This window comes from Mus caroli, unplaced genomic scaffold (genome assembly GCF_978045245.1).
Source record: "Mus caroli unplaced genomic scaffold, Mus_caroli_1 scaffold_10, whole genome shotgun sequence".
In the NCBI taxonomy this organism is placed as follows: Eukaryota; Metazoa; Chordata; class Mammalia; order Rodentia; family Muridae; genus Mus; species Mus caroli.
In genome coordinates, this window is record NW_028227265.1 from 90,612,693 (window position 1) to 90,628,416 (window position 15,724).

Here is a 15,724-nt window from a genome sequence, read left to right on the forward strand (position 1 = left end):
TTATAAAATAACAGACTACAAAATACATTTGTTGGCAATGTGAGAGTGAATTGATTTATTATATGCTGCATAGAGATCCCTGTAAAGAGTTAAAAGTACTGCTAGCAATATGTAAATAGTGAACGGAAATAGATGAGCAGAAGTCTATACTATAAGTAGAACTTGACAGCAAGTGTAGAGATGCATTTGCACTCGCATACACAACAACAATAACAATTAAAAAGAATGCCATACAATATTATTTTGGTTAAATAAGTTAGTCATTTTGTAGTCATCCTCCAATATCTGAAACAGCACTAAAACTGTTTGTGGCTAGGCATAGTTGGGGCACAGGACCTATTTGTAAAACGAAAGAGCAGTTGGTAATAGCTGTCAAGAGAAGAAATGATGTGACAATGAGTAAGTTATCCCTCCTCAGACCACAGATGCTTTTGACATAATGTAAATTGGAAAGGTCAAGTACTTAAATACAGCATGTCAAGTAAAACCAAGCCATGAGTAATGTAAACACTGGTACTAATGGTGCCAGACAGATATATTTAAGATAACAATTTCATAATTTTATGTTTTATTCACAAATTCACTTTATTCAATTGATTTCTATAATATAAATGTTCATTTAAGTTTAAATGTCATATAGTCCTTAAGCCACTCCCATCTTCTATCTGTTAAGCCATGTTAGTGTTTTCCATACAGAATAGGGTAGCATCTCGTATGAATTCCCAGCAGTTGTGACATAGGCACAAGATCAAGCCAGACACACATTGCAACCTGGAAGGAAAGTAAGAGCACAAAATCCAACACCCACTGAGAAGCTGTTGACAGTTGACAGCTCCTGGGAGAGGATTTGGTTTTCTTTATAGATGTGGCCTGGTAGGCTGATCCCACCCCAGGATACAGCTCCATACCCAGTAGTTCACTGGGCAACAAAAATTGTATGCAATGAGTCATGAAAAAAAAAAAAAAAACGTGTGAAGTTTGGGAAGATAGTAGGGAGATGGGTTGGATCTGAGTAGACTTAGGAGAAGCAGAGACCCCCTATGGTCAAACTACATTGTATAAAATTCTTGAAGAATTAATGAAAATATTTGTTCAAGAAATATGGACATATAGGTATATATTGAGCACCACAAATAGACATATATTTTCACCAACAGTACATTCATATATACATATAAGTATATATGATGATGTGTCAAGATTATCTTTTTCATTGCTTTATTTTTTGCATTTTTTAAATTTAATCTTTTATATACTCCATATTTATCCCCATCCAGATCACCCTCTGACTGTTCTATATTCCATAGCTCCTCCCCTGTCTCCAAGAGGATGTTCCCACCCCCAACCCCCACCTCACCAGACCTCCTTACTGCCTGGGGCCTCCAGTCTCTTGATGGTTAGGTGCATCTTCTCTGACTAAACCCAGACCTGAAAATCCTCTGCTGTATACGTGTTGGGGGCCTCATATCAGCTTATATATGCTGCCTGGCTGGTGGCCCAGTGTCAGAGATATCTTGGGGGTCCAGATTAATTGAGACTGCTGGTCCTCCTTTAGCGTCGCCCTCCTCCTCAGCTTCTTCCACCTTTCCCCTAATTCTACCACAGGGGTCAGCAGCTTCTGTCCATTGGTTGGGTGCAAATATCTGCATCTGATTCTTTAAACTGCGTGTTGGGTCTTCCAGATTGTGGTCATGCTAGGTTCCTTTTTGTGGGCACTCTATAGCCTCAGTAATAGTGTCAGGCCTTGGGACCTCCCCTTGAGCTGGATCCCAGTTTGGGCCTGTCACTGGACCTCCTTTTCCTCAGACTCTTCTCCAATTTTTTTCCCCTACAGTTTTTTCAGACAGGAACAATTCTGGGTCAGAGCTTTTAACTGTAGGATGGCAACCTCATTCCTCTACTTGATGCCCTGTTGTTTTTTTACTGCAGGTGAGCTCTACAGTTCCCTCTCCCCACTGTAGGGCAATTCATCTAAGGTCCCTCCCTTTGAGTCCTGAGATTCTCTCACTTTTCTCATCTCTGGTACGTTCTAGAGGGTCCCACATCTCCTACCTCCCAAAGTTACCTGTTTCCATTTTTTCTGCTGGCCCTCGGGGCTTCAGTCCTGTTCCCCTAGCCCAATAACTGATCATGGTCCCCTTTTCCCCTCCCTGTCCCCTTTCCTATCAAGGTCTCTTCCTCCACCTGCCTCCTGTGATTGCTTTCTTCTCCCTCCCAAGTGGGATTGAGGTGTTCTCATTTTGACCCTTAGGCTTTTAAACCTTCTTGAGTTCTGTAGATTATATCCTGGGTATTATGTACTTTTTGACTAATATCCACTTATCAGTGAGTACATACCATGCATGTCCTTTGAGTCTGAGTTACCTCACTCAGGATGATATTTTCTAGTTCTATCCATTTGCCTGCAAAACTCAGGGTATCCTAGTTCTTAATAGCTGAGTAGTATTCTATTGTATAAATGAACCACATTTTCTGTATCCATTCTTCCATTGTGGGACATCTGGGTTGTTTCCAGCCTCTGGCTATCACAAATGAGGCCACTATGAACATAGTGGAACATGATTTTCATTTAATATTATCAGCTGCAGTGCATATTTCTTTTTCGTACAGTATATATGCTTGAAGGTACATTTTTAAGAATTAGAATAGGATGTAGTTTTCTTATAGGCACAACCACTGTGAGTTCATGGAGATCGCTTTTCAAATAAAATATCGGCCAAGTGACATGTAAGTCTAGCCAAGCTTTTGATTTTGGATGATGACAATGTGATAAAGCATTTTTATGAAATGAAAATTCATTTGTTTCTATCTCCAAGGTGATTCTGGAGAGGTCTAGAGAGATACAGAGTACATGGCAACTTTCAGTGAAGGCATGGCTTTGGCTTCCTTAATTTACTCTGGAACCTGAGGTGCCTAATCCATAAAATTTAAATTACACTTGATTTTAACTACACTTTATGTAGGTAGTAAGTGAAATACACATAATTCTCTAAGAGTATACTCCAAGCAGTCAAAGAGAGGGAAAATCATTTATCCCTCTGATAGCATATCCAATTCCAAGTGATCAGCTTTAAACATTATACACATGAGCAAAACTAAATAGACTCAGTGGGTTGCATATATATATATATATATATATATATATATATATATGCAGTTAAGTCACCTTACTTTTGCTCCCATTATTGTTTTAAATATTTAGCTATACTAGTCTTTTTCACACACAGCAGTGTAGTTGTACATATGAAACTGACTATTTGTCAGGACTCCATAGAAAGAAAACCACCAAAAAGCTTCTGGTGGTATGCTGCAGTTTGTTGCCACTTCTGAGAACTTGGGTTGATTAGATGCACGTGCTGAACCAAGACAAGGGCTGCGGCCAGACCCGTGCTGAGGAAAGAATGGGAAGGACACCTGATGTTTGGAGGGTATAAATAGGACTCCGCAGAGTGAAAGAGATAGAGCCTGGCTTGCTGGTACAGCTAGTTGTGTGCAGGCTTGTGGTTCTCAAGTCTTTGCTGATCTTCACTTTCCTGAGAGGCACAGCCAAGAGAACTTCTCCTGATATTCCTTTTGGTACCTCCTCCTGACTTGAGCAAAGGCTGAGGCATGGTTGTCTCTGCTAGGTCATATATAACTGCTGTTGATGCTAACTTGACTCTACTGAACTGGACAGCTGGTAAATTCGTAAAGCATTTCTGAGTGGATCAAGCTGCAGCTGCCTGCTAACTTGGGAACTAATTTGCTGATTTCCAGACAACACAATGTGAGTTGCTCCAAAGAGCCTTTCTAAACAGGTCTACTTCCCCTGTATCCTTTCTTCTGGTGGTGGTGGATTACCAGGGAGGTTAAAGCATTTAAGAACATCATTAGAAATAGGATTTGAGAAAAAAAATTAGTTACAGAAGGAGAAAGGCATAAATACCACACCATAGCTAAAGAGATATATTGACAATTGATAGCTTCTGAAAACACAGAGAGAGAGAGAGAGAGAGAGAGAGAGAGAGAGAGAGAGAGAGAGAGAGATCTGTAGACATGGGGTAGCAGCATTGGTTCGTATAGACGAGGTGATTATGAAAGTACAGCACTTAGTAGTTAGTCCTTGAGCCATTCAAACTCCAAGGCATGGGACAACACAAGGATCTTTGATCAACCAGACACTTGAGTCAGTCCTAATGGTATTTATTTATACTTTGATATTTTTCACTGTGTTAGAAATAGTATAACAATCCTAATTTCCTGAGAAAATTTCGGTATATAACCATTTGTTCTAGTTTATTTTCTGTTGCTGTAATAATCACCACTATGTAAAGTTACCTAAATGATGAAAAGGGTTATTTTGGCTTGCACTTACACATCAGTCTACAGAGTCACAGCTCATTGACTGATTTGCTTTCATTAGCGCAAGCTTAATTTTGTTATATAGCCCAGACTCACCTGCCCAGAGCATGTTGCTGATCACAGTGGGTTGGACTCCACATATCTAGTAGCAGTCAAGAAACTGTCTGGCAGACATGCCCAAAGGCCAATCTTATCCAGGCAACTCTTCCCCTGAAGTTCTCTTTTACCAGGTTCCTCCAAATTGTGTCAAGCCGACAATCAAAATTAATCAGCACTCCATATTCGTGCCTTAGAAGGTTCCGTAGCATCCATATTCTATTTACAGAGTTAAACACTGACGGTTGTGTCAGCTAGGAATACAAGATCACCTTGCTGAAAATAGTGTGGGAAGCAAAATGATCAAGGTCTATTTAAGATAGTCAGGCATCCTCTCCTCCGTGAGATAAACCAAGATTGGAAGGAAGAATGAAATGGAAAGGAACTAGAAGAGGAGCTTCAGTCCTATGAAGACAATAACCTTTTTGACTTAAGGACAGAGCATGAACTTAATCTGATGCCTGCAAGAACAGATACATTATCAGAGGCAACCTAGAGTTGGGTGTGACCCTTTGAGAACGTTTCGCTGCTCTATTTTGTCTTTGTCAGTTCACTCTCTTTTTTTTTAATTTTTTATTAGATATTCTCTTCATTTACCTTTAAAATGCTATCCCCTTTCCTAGTTTCCTCTCTGAAAGTCCCCTATACACTCCCCCTGTCCTGCTCCCCAACCCACCCACTCTGGCTTCCTGGCCCTGGCATTCCCCTGTACAGGTGAGTTCACTCTTGAGCCAGAGTCTCACGAAGAAAGCTACCCCATAGAGCAGAGTACATGGAAAAGCCCACAGAAGCCATGAGAAAATTCTCTAGGTCGGTGACAATATTATTTGGAGAAAAAAAAAAACTGAAGAAAATATGTAAATTTGGAATAAGCACAGAAATGATACTGTGTAATTTGTAAGCTCTCAGGTCAGCGTGCCCACATCACTGTGCACTCCTGCAGCAGTAGACATACCGCTAATAAGAGCTTGCTGAGTGAACAACATTACATTTTTATGGATTTAATTTTTTTTAAAAAAACCCATTACCTAATTAGACAGAAAGACTTAACTGCAGATTTTATTTTACTGTAAAACTCAAGCACTTTCCAGAATGGGCATAACATTTTCCTCGAGGGCTTTGGTTGAATGAGAGTTTCGAAACACGGCAACTGCAGAATCTGTTTTTCCTGTGAATAATTATAGAAAAGATAACTAAGGGGGGAATCTGCTGAGGAAACACAAATTCCTCTCGATATAGATTAAATCTGAAATATTGAAAGTCATAAAACCATTGAATACATTTTATACAAGTATCAATCTATGAATGACAGACTTGAACTTATAATACTTGAACTTAAAAGCCTTCCCTTTTTTATTATCTGCTATCCAGTAGCACTGTCCTGGGTGTTCTGTGCTCAAGGCAGCTTCATTACTATTACCTGACTTCCCCTTTGAATTGTGAAAATTGATTGAAAAATAAAATAGAAACATAAACACAGACTGGGGTAAAAGTATCAGTTTAATTAGCAGGGGAGCTGATTTTGTATTTAGTTATTTATGGAAAATATCTGAACACACGTTATCTTCCTAATAATGAACCAGAGAATTAAACAGAAAAAAAAATACTAAAGGACTCTCTGCCTGGGTTTTGGAGGGACCTCTCCTGTAAGTCACCATATAGAGGAGTGACAGAGCATGAGTTCCCATAATCAGCTGAATGCTGAGGCAGAAGAGAGGACAGGAGCTACATACATCAGTCTCTCTCTCTCTCTCTCTCTCTCTCTCTCTCTCTCTCTCTCTCTCTCTCTCGCTCTCTCTCTTGGTTCCTTCAGTATTTTTTTAATTACATATTTTCTTCATTTACATTTCCAATGCTATCCCAAAAGTCCTCCCATACACTCCCCTTCCCCCACACTCGCACTTCTTGGCCCTGGGGTTCCCCTGTACTGAGGCATATAAAGTTTGCAAGACCATCTCTTGCCTCTGTCTTAAAATACCCAGTATGTGTTGTTTTCATTCTGCCAAAAGGAAGATCATTCAGAATTTTTTTTTTTTGGGGTTTTCGAGACAGGGTTTTTCTGTGTAGTCGTGGCTGTCCTGGAATGTTTTTAAAAGGCTGTGTATAACAACTTGGAGCACTGTCTTATGTGGACAAGCATCAGAACAGGAAGAAACCTCCCTTACATAACGGGGCTTCTTCCTTCACCTGGAGATTCTGTGGGATCTGAAGAAAACTGACTGTTGTTCTCCTTGCAATTTCCTCACTCTTGTGTGACAATGATGCTAGTTGTTGTTCTGCATTGATCATGGTCATCAGTCCATGTAGATAGATCTCAGCACATCTCTTCCTTAGAGGCCACACCAAAGCACTCTGCACACTTCATAGACCTATCCTCATAGATATTTTCACCAGCAAATGAAATGCCCTCTTCTAGACTGATGAAACATGTAGAAACTACCTTGGTAGAATATAAGGAGAAGGGGAAGGCTGATGGGGAGTGTTTTCTGACACTAAATAATCACAGGAAATCAAAATGCTAGCCCTGACATGCTTGGACATTTTGGGAATGAACGTAAACAAATAAAACCTGCAGGTAAACATGGTACTATCCACAGGAGTTTGGCAGAGATTGGCAATCGATTATCAACTATGACTTCTGTGGCACAATGCAAGATTGTTTTCCATTTTTGTGGTCATCATCCACATAATGTGACTGTCACTACTTTCCCCCTACTTACTAAAGAGCAGACACTGTAGTCCTGTTCTTGTAGAAAAAAAAAAAAACACTCAGAAAATAAATGTCTTTGCTTCACATTCAAGCCTTAAATTTATTCACCTGGTATCATCACTGTGTTGAGAGACAGGGCTTTTTAGTACTAAGAGCCTGTTCTTCCTTGATTCTCCAGATATCAGATTACAGTAAGAAGTAAAATTTCACCCTTATTCTCTATTTTAAAGTAAACTATTTTTAGTCACTCTTACAACTGCTGCCTTTGATGTTCTGCAGTTTATATAGATAGAAATGTGATTTATTTATAGCCACTGAGATTTCCTAGAACCACCAGTGTTCACATTCATTTTCTGACATATTCTACTGATTTTTTTTCTATAGCTTTCTGAAACTCAAATTAATCTTATTTTCTACTGTCTTTCTCCAGTTTTGGGGAGGTACATCAGTATAGATTTTGCTTAACTTGAGAAATAGCTGATAAAATATCAGCTATTTCTAAAGATACCTTACATTGCCTAAGGAAGTTTTGCGAGTTTTATTTTTAATTCTGGAACATTTAAGCAGGGTTTTGTCTGTTGAAAAAAAATAACTTCTTCAGCTCTTCAAACTCAGCAAAGATGAACTCATAAGATGATCTCTAGGCTACTTTGTCTCTTAAAGTTATATTATTATTTTAATGAAACAATACAAAAGTAACACTGCTTAAAGTGTTAACCCTGTTCAACATAGATCTTGAAATCCCATAGCCATATGTGCAAGAAAGCCCATCTCATCATTCTTTCAAGAAAGCTGAATTTAAATTCAATTTGAAGTCATGATAGATGGGCACGGTTGGTGTCAATTAGTGGTGAGAACTGTACAGTCACCCATCAAAGGCAGATGACCTCATCTGTTTGAGAAGATCTCATGCCCAACCAACAAACAGAAGCCAGGGACCCTGAAGGTTGAATTAGGGAAGCTGGAAGAAGCTGAGGAGGAGGGCATCCCCATAGGAAGACCAGCAGTTTCAACTAACCAGGACCCCAAGATCTCTCAGATATTGAGCCACCAACCAGGCAGAATACGCCAGCTACTGTGAGACCCCTGACACATATACAGCAGAGGACTGCCTGGTCTGGCCACAGTGAGAAAAGACAAACCTAACTGCTGAGAGACTTGAGGCCTCAGGGAGTGAGGAAGTCTGGTGGGGTGGGGTTGGGGGTGAGGGTTGGGGACATCCTCTTGGAGACAGAGGAGGAGGAATGAGATGAGAAACAGTCAGAGGGTGATCTGGGAGGAGAATAATGACTAGACTGTAAACAAGGATAAAAGTTTTTTTTTTTTTTTTTAAGAAAAGCTTTAAATGGGCATATCTTTTTTACTTGGCTATACTTTCTAGTTATTGCTTTGTAATTAAACACAAGTTGTTGTTTAGAAGGAATTATATTGTCTTGGGGAAGAGGGGTCAAATACCATAGAAAAATTACATTAGTTGAAAAGAAGTATTTAAATATTCAGTGTGGAGAAAACACAGTCTTTCTGTCTGCCCTGAATAGTGGTTTTCTGAATGTTTCTATTACCTATTTTGTATACTGTTCTTGCACACATTGACCAATTATAAAACTCATGTCAGCTTGTTCCTGTCAATATATACTATCAAAATGGTTCTCACTCTCTTCTGACTCACACAAAAACTGGATAACTGAGTGGAAGAATGTGTGTTGCTTTAACAACAATAATTGGAACACAATAAATGTTCAAGTAATGTTGTTATTCTGCTAGAACTGTCAGATGGTATGTGTCCTGGCATTTAGTCGTAGCAAAGTACAGATGAATGACACCCCTGGGTCATGTGGACACACTGCCCATTGAAACTGAAGATGGTGCTAAAACATGGTCACACTTTCTTATAGAGATAAGAAAAAATGTTCTTGTGGTATTAATAGAAGCAATATCCAAAAACAATTATGTATTCACTATGAATCACCTATTAGAAGCACTAAAATGTAGACTTATTCAAAAGAAAATTTAAGGGCATGTATACAAATATACACATACACACATATACATATTTATATAAACAAGTGTTATTTCATATTAAATAGGTTAATACCCTTGGAGCAATATGATGAAATGCTTGAAATCTCTTTTCTACATAGCAGAAATGACACCATTAGCAAAAGTAGCGAAATTCCTGTACGTCTCTACACACTATTCTATACAAACTAGTTTCTACTTTACATTATTGAACAGCCTACGAACCTACGAATAAAACATCAATTAAAAATGTAAGTACATGCAAAGTGAAACCATTGCTGGAGGGTTTCCTAGACAACGCCCTAATAGGCTTCGCTTATTTTAAGTCTCGACTCAGAAAGCCTTAAAGTATATTCATAACATAGAAACTAGGACAACTGTTATAGACTTATGAATCTGGAGTTATTGCTTCTGAATGCATAAAATAAGGGTGAGTTGGTTTTTATTTTATAGACTTATATTAACCTAGCAACTAAACATAGAATTTACTCATGTGGAACCTTCTTCCCTATGTAGTCTTAAGAAATCTATACTTCATGTTTATGTTCTCATATGTGTGTGTGTGTGTGTGTGTATGTATGTATATATATACTATATTGCAAATGAAAAAATGTGACCTGCTAACATAAATGAAAGAACACTTCTATGCCTCACAGACCAATATAACATTCAGTAAGCTTATTATCTGCTAATCCCATCTGCTCTGACAGTTTACATAATGATTTCAGTGGGTATAGTTTTATAATTGGGAAATTTTTCTTTCAGGCAGCTAAAGAAGTGTATTTATTTACATTTCCCATAATGTTAAGTATGATTCAAATCCTAATGTATTTATTAGCTGCCAATTGAGGCTTAATATTTCATGCTGCATTAAAACGTTGGTCTTTTCATAAGTTATAGTATTTTCCAGTCTCTTCTTTTTATTATCTTTCCTATTCCTTCATCATACTTAAGATAAAAGAAATGACCTGTATTTACTAACAGGTAAAGTGTTCTGAAGCAGACACCTTTCTTCAGCTTCTAAGAGGCAGCAGTTAACTGCCTTGGTCCATTCTGTCTACTAAAACAAAGCACCTTCTGGTGGGTCTCAACCTTACTAATGCTGTGGTTCTTTTTTTTTTTTTTTTTCATGTTTTCCATGTTTTTCTTGTATCACTTTCTTTCTTTTAACCCCCATTTCTTTTTTTTAATAATTTCATTTTTTATTAGGTATTTTCTTCATTTGCATTTCCAAAGCTATTCCAAAAGTCCCCCATACCCTTCCCCCCACTCCCCTACCCACCCACTCCCACTTCTTGGCCCTGGCATTCCCCTGTACTGAGGCATATAAAGTTTGCAAGACCAATGGGCCTCGCTTTCCAATGATGGCCAACTAGGCCCTCTTCTGATACACATGCAGCTAGAGACACAAGCTCCCAGGGGTACTGGTTAGTTCATACTGTTGTTCCTCCTATAGGGTTGCAGATCCTTTTAGCTCCTTGGGTACTTTGTCTAGCTCCTCCATTGGGGGCCCTGTGATCCATCCAATAGCTGACTGTGAGCATCCACTTCTGTGTTTGCTAGGCCCAGGCATAGTCTGGTTAGAGACAGCTATATCTGGGTCCTTTCAGCAAAATCTTGGTAGTGTATGCAATGGTGTCAGCATTTGGAGGCAGATTATGGGATGGATCCCCAGGTATGGCAGTCTCTAGATGGTCCATCATTTCATCTCAGCTCCAAACTTTGTCTCTGTAACTCCTTCCAACAGTTCTTCAAACTGGGATGATCTCCAACCATAAAATCATTGTCTTTGTTACTTCATAACTGTAATTTCACTACTGTTATGAATCCTAATGCAAATATTTTTTGAGATAGAGTTTTTCCAAAGCGGCCATTTGCCAAAGCAGTTGAGAATTGCAACTTAGACTGAATAATTCATAAATAATAACAGTTTATATCTTACCGTTTTAAAGGCTGAGAGGTACCTGTAGTTTCAGCATCTAGGAAGGGAATTGTTTTATGGAAAGTTCTTTATGTGACTTTAAGAGGCTAAAGAGAAGGAACCAACCAGCCACCTCAAGCTTCTTTTAGAGAGATGACAATCTAATTTCATTCAGGAAGACTCCGCATCTGTGTGTCAGTCATCTCCCAAGGACAACATCTTCTAACACCATTGTGTTGAAGATTCAAGTTCAGCTTAATATTTAAGATCATGTCACTGACTAATGCTTCCTTGATTTTTTTTTCTTTTTGGTATATTCCTACAGAAGATTGCAAATCTCTTTTCATTGTATGGCCAAAAAGAAGGAAGTAAATTCTGGCCAACTGTCTCATTCCTTCCCATCAAGCTGTGTACTTGCCTCCACTAAGTTTTATCTGGGCTTTGATATTTGAATGTTATGATTACCCTCTATGTATAAGGTAATCATACTTAGTGGTGAGTCCGCCCCGGCAGTAAGTATATGCTTCTTTCTTCATCTAGTTCCCATGGAGGCTTGTGATGATCTTTTTAAAATGGTAGATCTTTTTCTCTATTTCATTTCTTTTATCCAATACCTCTCACACATCTCTCCCCTTTCTATGGAAATGTCTTCTACATAGTTTGGCATTAAAGGTGTGTACTAAGGTCATGTCTTTATTCCAACAAGAGCAGCAGTGTTGCTGGATTAAAATTCTTTTAGAGCTAATGATGTAAGTGGCAAGCCTAGGATATCTGGGATCTTGGACCACCTTGGGTTTATCCTAAAATGTTTGGTGGTAAACAAGTCTGTGGTAGGTAGAGAAACTAACCTTAGGAAAAAAAGGAAAGGCCAGCAAATTATGACTTGTTCTATTTGTGGTTGGTAATGTTAGTATTGGTAGTAGATGTTTTGGGTAACTGCAAAAGAAATTATTATAAATATGTATTAAATGGTTAATGGACAGAATAAAATTTAAGAGTTTAAATGGAAGTACAATACATGGATAGATAAAGCTACTCCTAGAAACCATAAAGTTAAAACAAAATTACCAGGCCTGGGCTATCATTCTATCGAGGTTGAGCAGGGCACTTCTAAGGCTCCCAAAATAATATAGACATGATCTGTGAATTATTTACCAAGTATAGGGAGACACTATTCATGGGCTTTGGTCTTAAGACATTGAGAACTCCATCTGGAACCAAAGTGGAAAGAGCCCCTAACCTGATGGCTTATTCTAAGAGTGCTAGAGGATGGTAGGCAAGCTACTGGGGGAGAATTTTTGTCAACAATATTACTTAGTTGCCAATCTTGGAAGCTAAGTTCCTGAACATTCATTCAAGAAGTGCACACTGGCACATTCATGATCAGTCAGTATTCAGACAACTAGTTATCTTTGAATTTGAGGTCTTCTCCATAAGATAAAATCTATAGCTAGTAATGTAAATATGGTAAAAAAATATGACTAGAAAAGGAATAGGCCCTTCTGTGCAAAGTTAATGATGTTGTTTTTATGAAGTGGATATGAAATATCCATCTAGTAGTTATCTAAATTATATTTATACCCATGCAAGAGTGCTGCCATTAGGTTTGGTTATGGAAACCCTTTTTGCATTGGGCAACAGTAATTGCAGAGCCGCATAACAGGTCAAATTGCTAAGAATAAGGAACTACTGAATGCTCACCCATAAATGGGACAATGGTGATTGGCAGCACAATAGTTCCTCAAGATTGAGCTTGTCAACATCCTGTCTTGGCAAGGAGAGAAAGAGAAACAAAGGGATGACACCTTGAGTCCTCACCCTTACCCATCAAGAACCTACAGGTAGACCATGGTAGCTAGAATGGAGGCCATACTCCTTTCTGAAGAATTCAGGAAGTAGGAGAGAGAGATTTTCTCTAGAGGTATGAGCACTGGTAAGGAAGCCATGCCATTGTAAATAATCCTTACCTAGGAAACTGTTGGATAAGTAGGCAGACAGAGGAAGGGGATCGAGTAAGAACAGGATGAGACTAAGGAAGATAATAGCAGATGGATGTGTCAAAAATACATACATGTGTGAAAATGCCAGAATGAAACCAAGTATTTGTATAGTTAACAGATGATAGTGAAAATAAGTTAAGAAATATGGAGACAAAGTGTGGAGCAGGGACTGGCAGAAAAGCCATCCAGAGACTGCCCCACCTGGGGATCCATCTCATATACAGTCCCCAAACCTGGATGCTATTGCAGATGCCAAGAAGTGCTTGCTGACAGAAGCCTGATATGGCTGTCTCTTGAGAGGCTCTGACAGAGCCTGACAAATACAGAGGCAAATGCTCATAGCCAACCATTGGACTGAGTGAAGGGTCCTTGATAGAGGATTTGGAGAAGGGACTAAAGGGGTTTGCAGCTCCTGGGGGGGCGGGGGGAGTAACAGTGTCAACAGGTCAAATGCCCTCCCTCCCCCAGCTCTGGGGGACTGGACCACCAACCCAAGAGCACACATGGAGATACCCATGGTTCTGGCCACATATGTGGCAGAGACTAGCCTTGTTGGATATCAGGGGGGAGGAGTGGCCCTTGGTCCTGTGGAGGTTTGATACCCCAGTGTAGGGGAATGCTAGGGCAGGAAGGCAAGAGTGGGTAGGTTGGTAGCACCCTCTTAGTTGCAGGGGGAAGAAGAGGGGGTAGGGGGTTTACGGAGGGGAGACCTGGAGAGGGGATTACATTTGAAATGTAAATAAAACAAATATCTGAGCTGGAGAGATGGCTCAGTGGTTAAGAGCACTGATTGCTCTTCCAGAGGACCTGAGTTCAATTCCCAGCAACCACATGGTGGCTCACAACCTTTTGTAATGGGATCAAATGCCCTCTTCTAGTGTGTCTGAAGACAGAAACAGTGAACTCATATACATAAAATAAATAAAAATAAATCTTAAAAGAATATCCAATTAAAAAAAACAAAAATAAAAATAAAACGAGTCTTCATTCTGTTTCATTAACCATGAAAAAATGGTGAAATTTTTCTCAGCTAAAAACATAATTTTTAAATAATTTGTAGATAGCTGAAAATGAATATGTTTTCATGTCAGAGTTTCTGAAAATGTTAAAAGTATATGCATTAATTAGAGACATTAAAATGCAAATATCAAATTGAGACTATATGCCCTGTGATAAAGGATTCAATATGATATTCCTGAATTTGAAGGCAAGGGATGAATGAGAAGAAGTTTCTAGAAGCAAGGGCCTCAAATAAGAAATTGGCTCTGTCAATACTTTTAGCCCATTTGAAACTTCTGCCATGCAAAATAGAAACTATGTTGTTTTAAACCACAAATTTGTATTAATCCATTGTAATAACAATAGAAAAGTTATGTCTGGAGCATAACTAAGTGTATTTTATTATTTTGATCTTATCTTAATATTCTGAACCTAGAATATACTCATTCTAAGGAGACAAAAAAACACACATTCTTTCACATTTCTACATAAAGTTTGAAGTTCTCTAAATGCTGGATTTGATCAGAAACTATGTGATTCTATCCGAAGTGTCTCCTGGTAATGATAATTTAGCTCAACAAAGGGTTTATGTATTCACTGCACAAGTAGGTGAGTACAAAGGAGAACTGAGAAACAAATCTGCTTTATAAATACTTAGAATCATTGTATGTCTATTTTAATATTAAATTAAGCCATTATTTTCCTGTATAGTTATCTTTTAATTGCACCTTTTGGGATACCTCAGCAGGAGAGGCATAATTATAAGGTGTAACATGAGCAATTTCATTTTCCTTTCTATTTATTCAGTGACTAAGAATGGTTGAAAATTGTGTTCTTATTTTACTGTTATTTTATGGTGCTCAGATATTCCGATTTGAAGAAGACTGCAGAAGGGTTTATGAGCAATTACTGGTTCACACACTGAAACTGCAGCCCTCATTAAAATATAATCATCAAGTTCTACTTTATACAATAGTGAAAACACACAATGCATCTATTGTCAATTTACTTCATAAGAATAAAAGAGGTATCTATGTTAGAAAACCTGTATACTTGAGACTGAATTTCCAGTGCCTGTATATCTATGGATGCCAGTGCCCTAACTGACAATTTTTCCCAAAAGAAGATTCAAACTAACAAGACTGAGAACGACTCAGACTTCCTTTCAAAGCAACAGAACTATTTGCCTGAACATAGGCATATAAATTCTTGAAAAAGAAAACTAGCTTGTTTTGTTTGAGCATTGTCAACAGAGGTAATATATAATAAATGTGTCCATTTTATTTGCTGAAGTAAACCAATATAGCTCATTGCTTGCCAACTTCACGTGGAAAGCTAAATGATCCATCAGAACTATAACACCATAAAGAAAGGTTTCAAATGAATATCTAAGCACTTCTACATCTTGGTTTTCAAAATAATAGGTTTCATGTTTTCCATCAGTTGCTTATAGCAGTGGAAAACTTCATAAATATGTAACTAGCACTATTTTGTGAAATTTCATATTTTCAACTATGGGCTTTGTTTTGGTAAACATTAATGATGATGCCATGTATGTACACAAACTCCATTTACATATTTGAATACATGTATGCGTACAGACCATCCCACCACAATATACAGATTCTACAAGTAGAG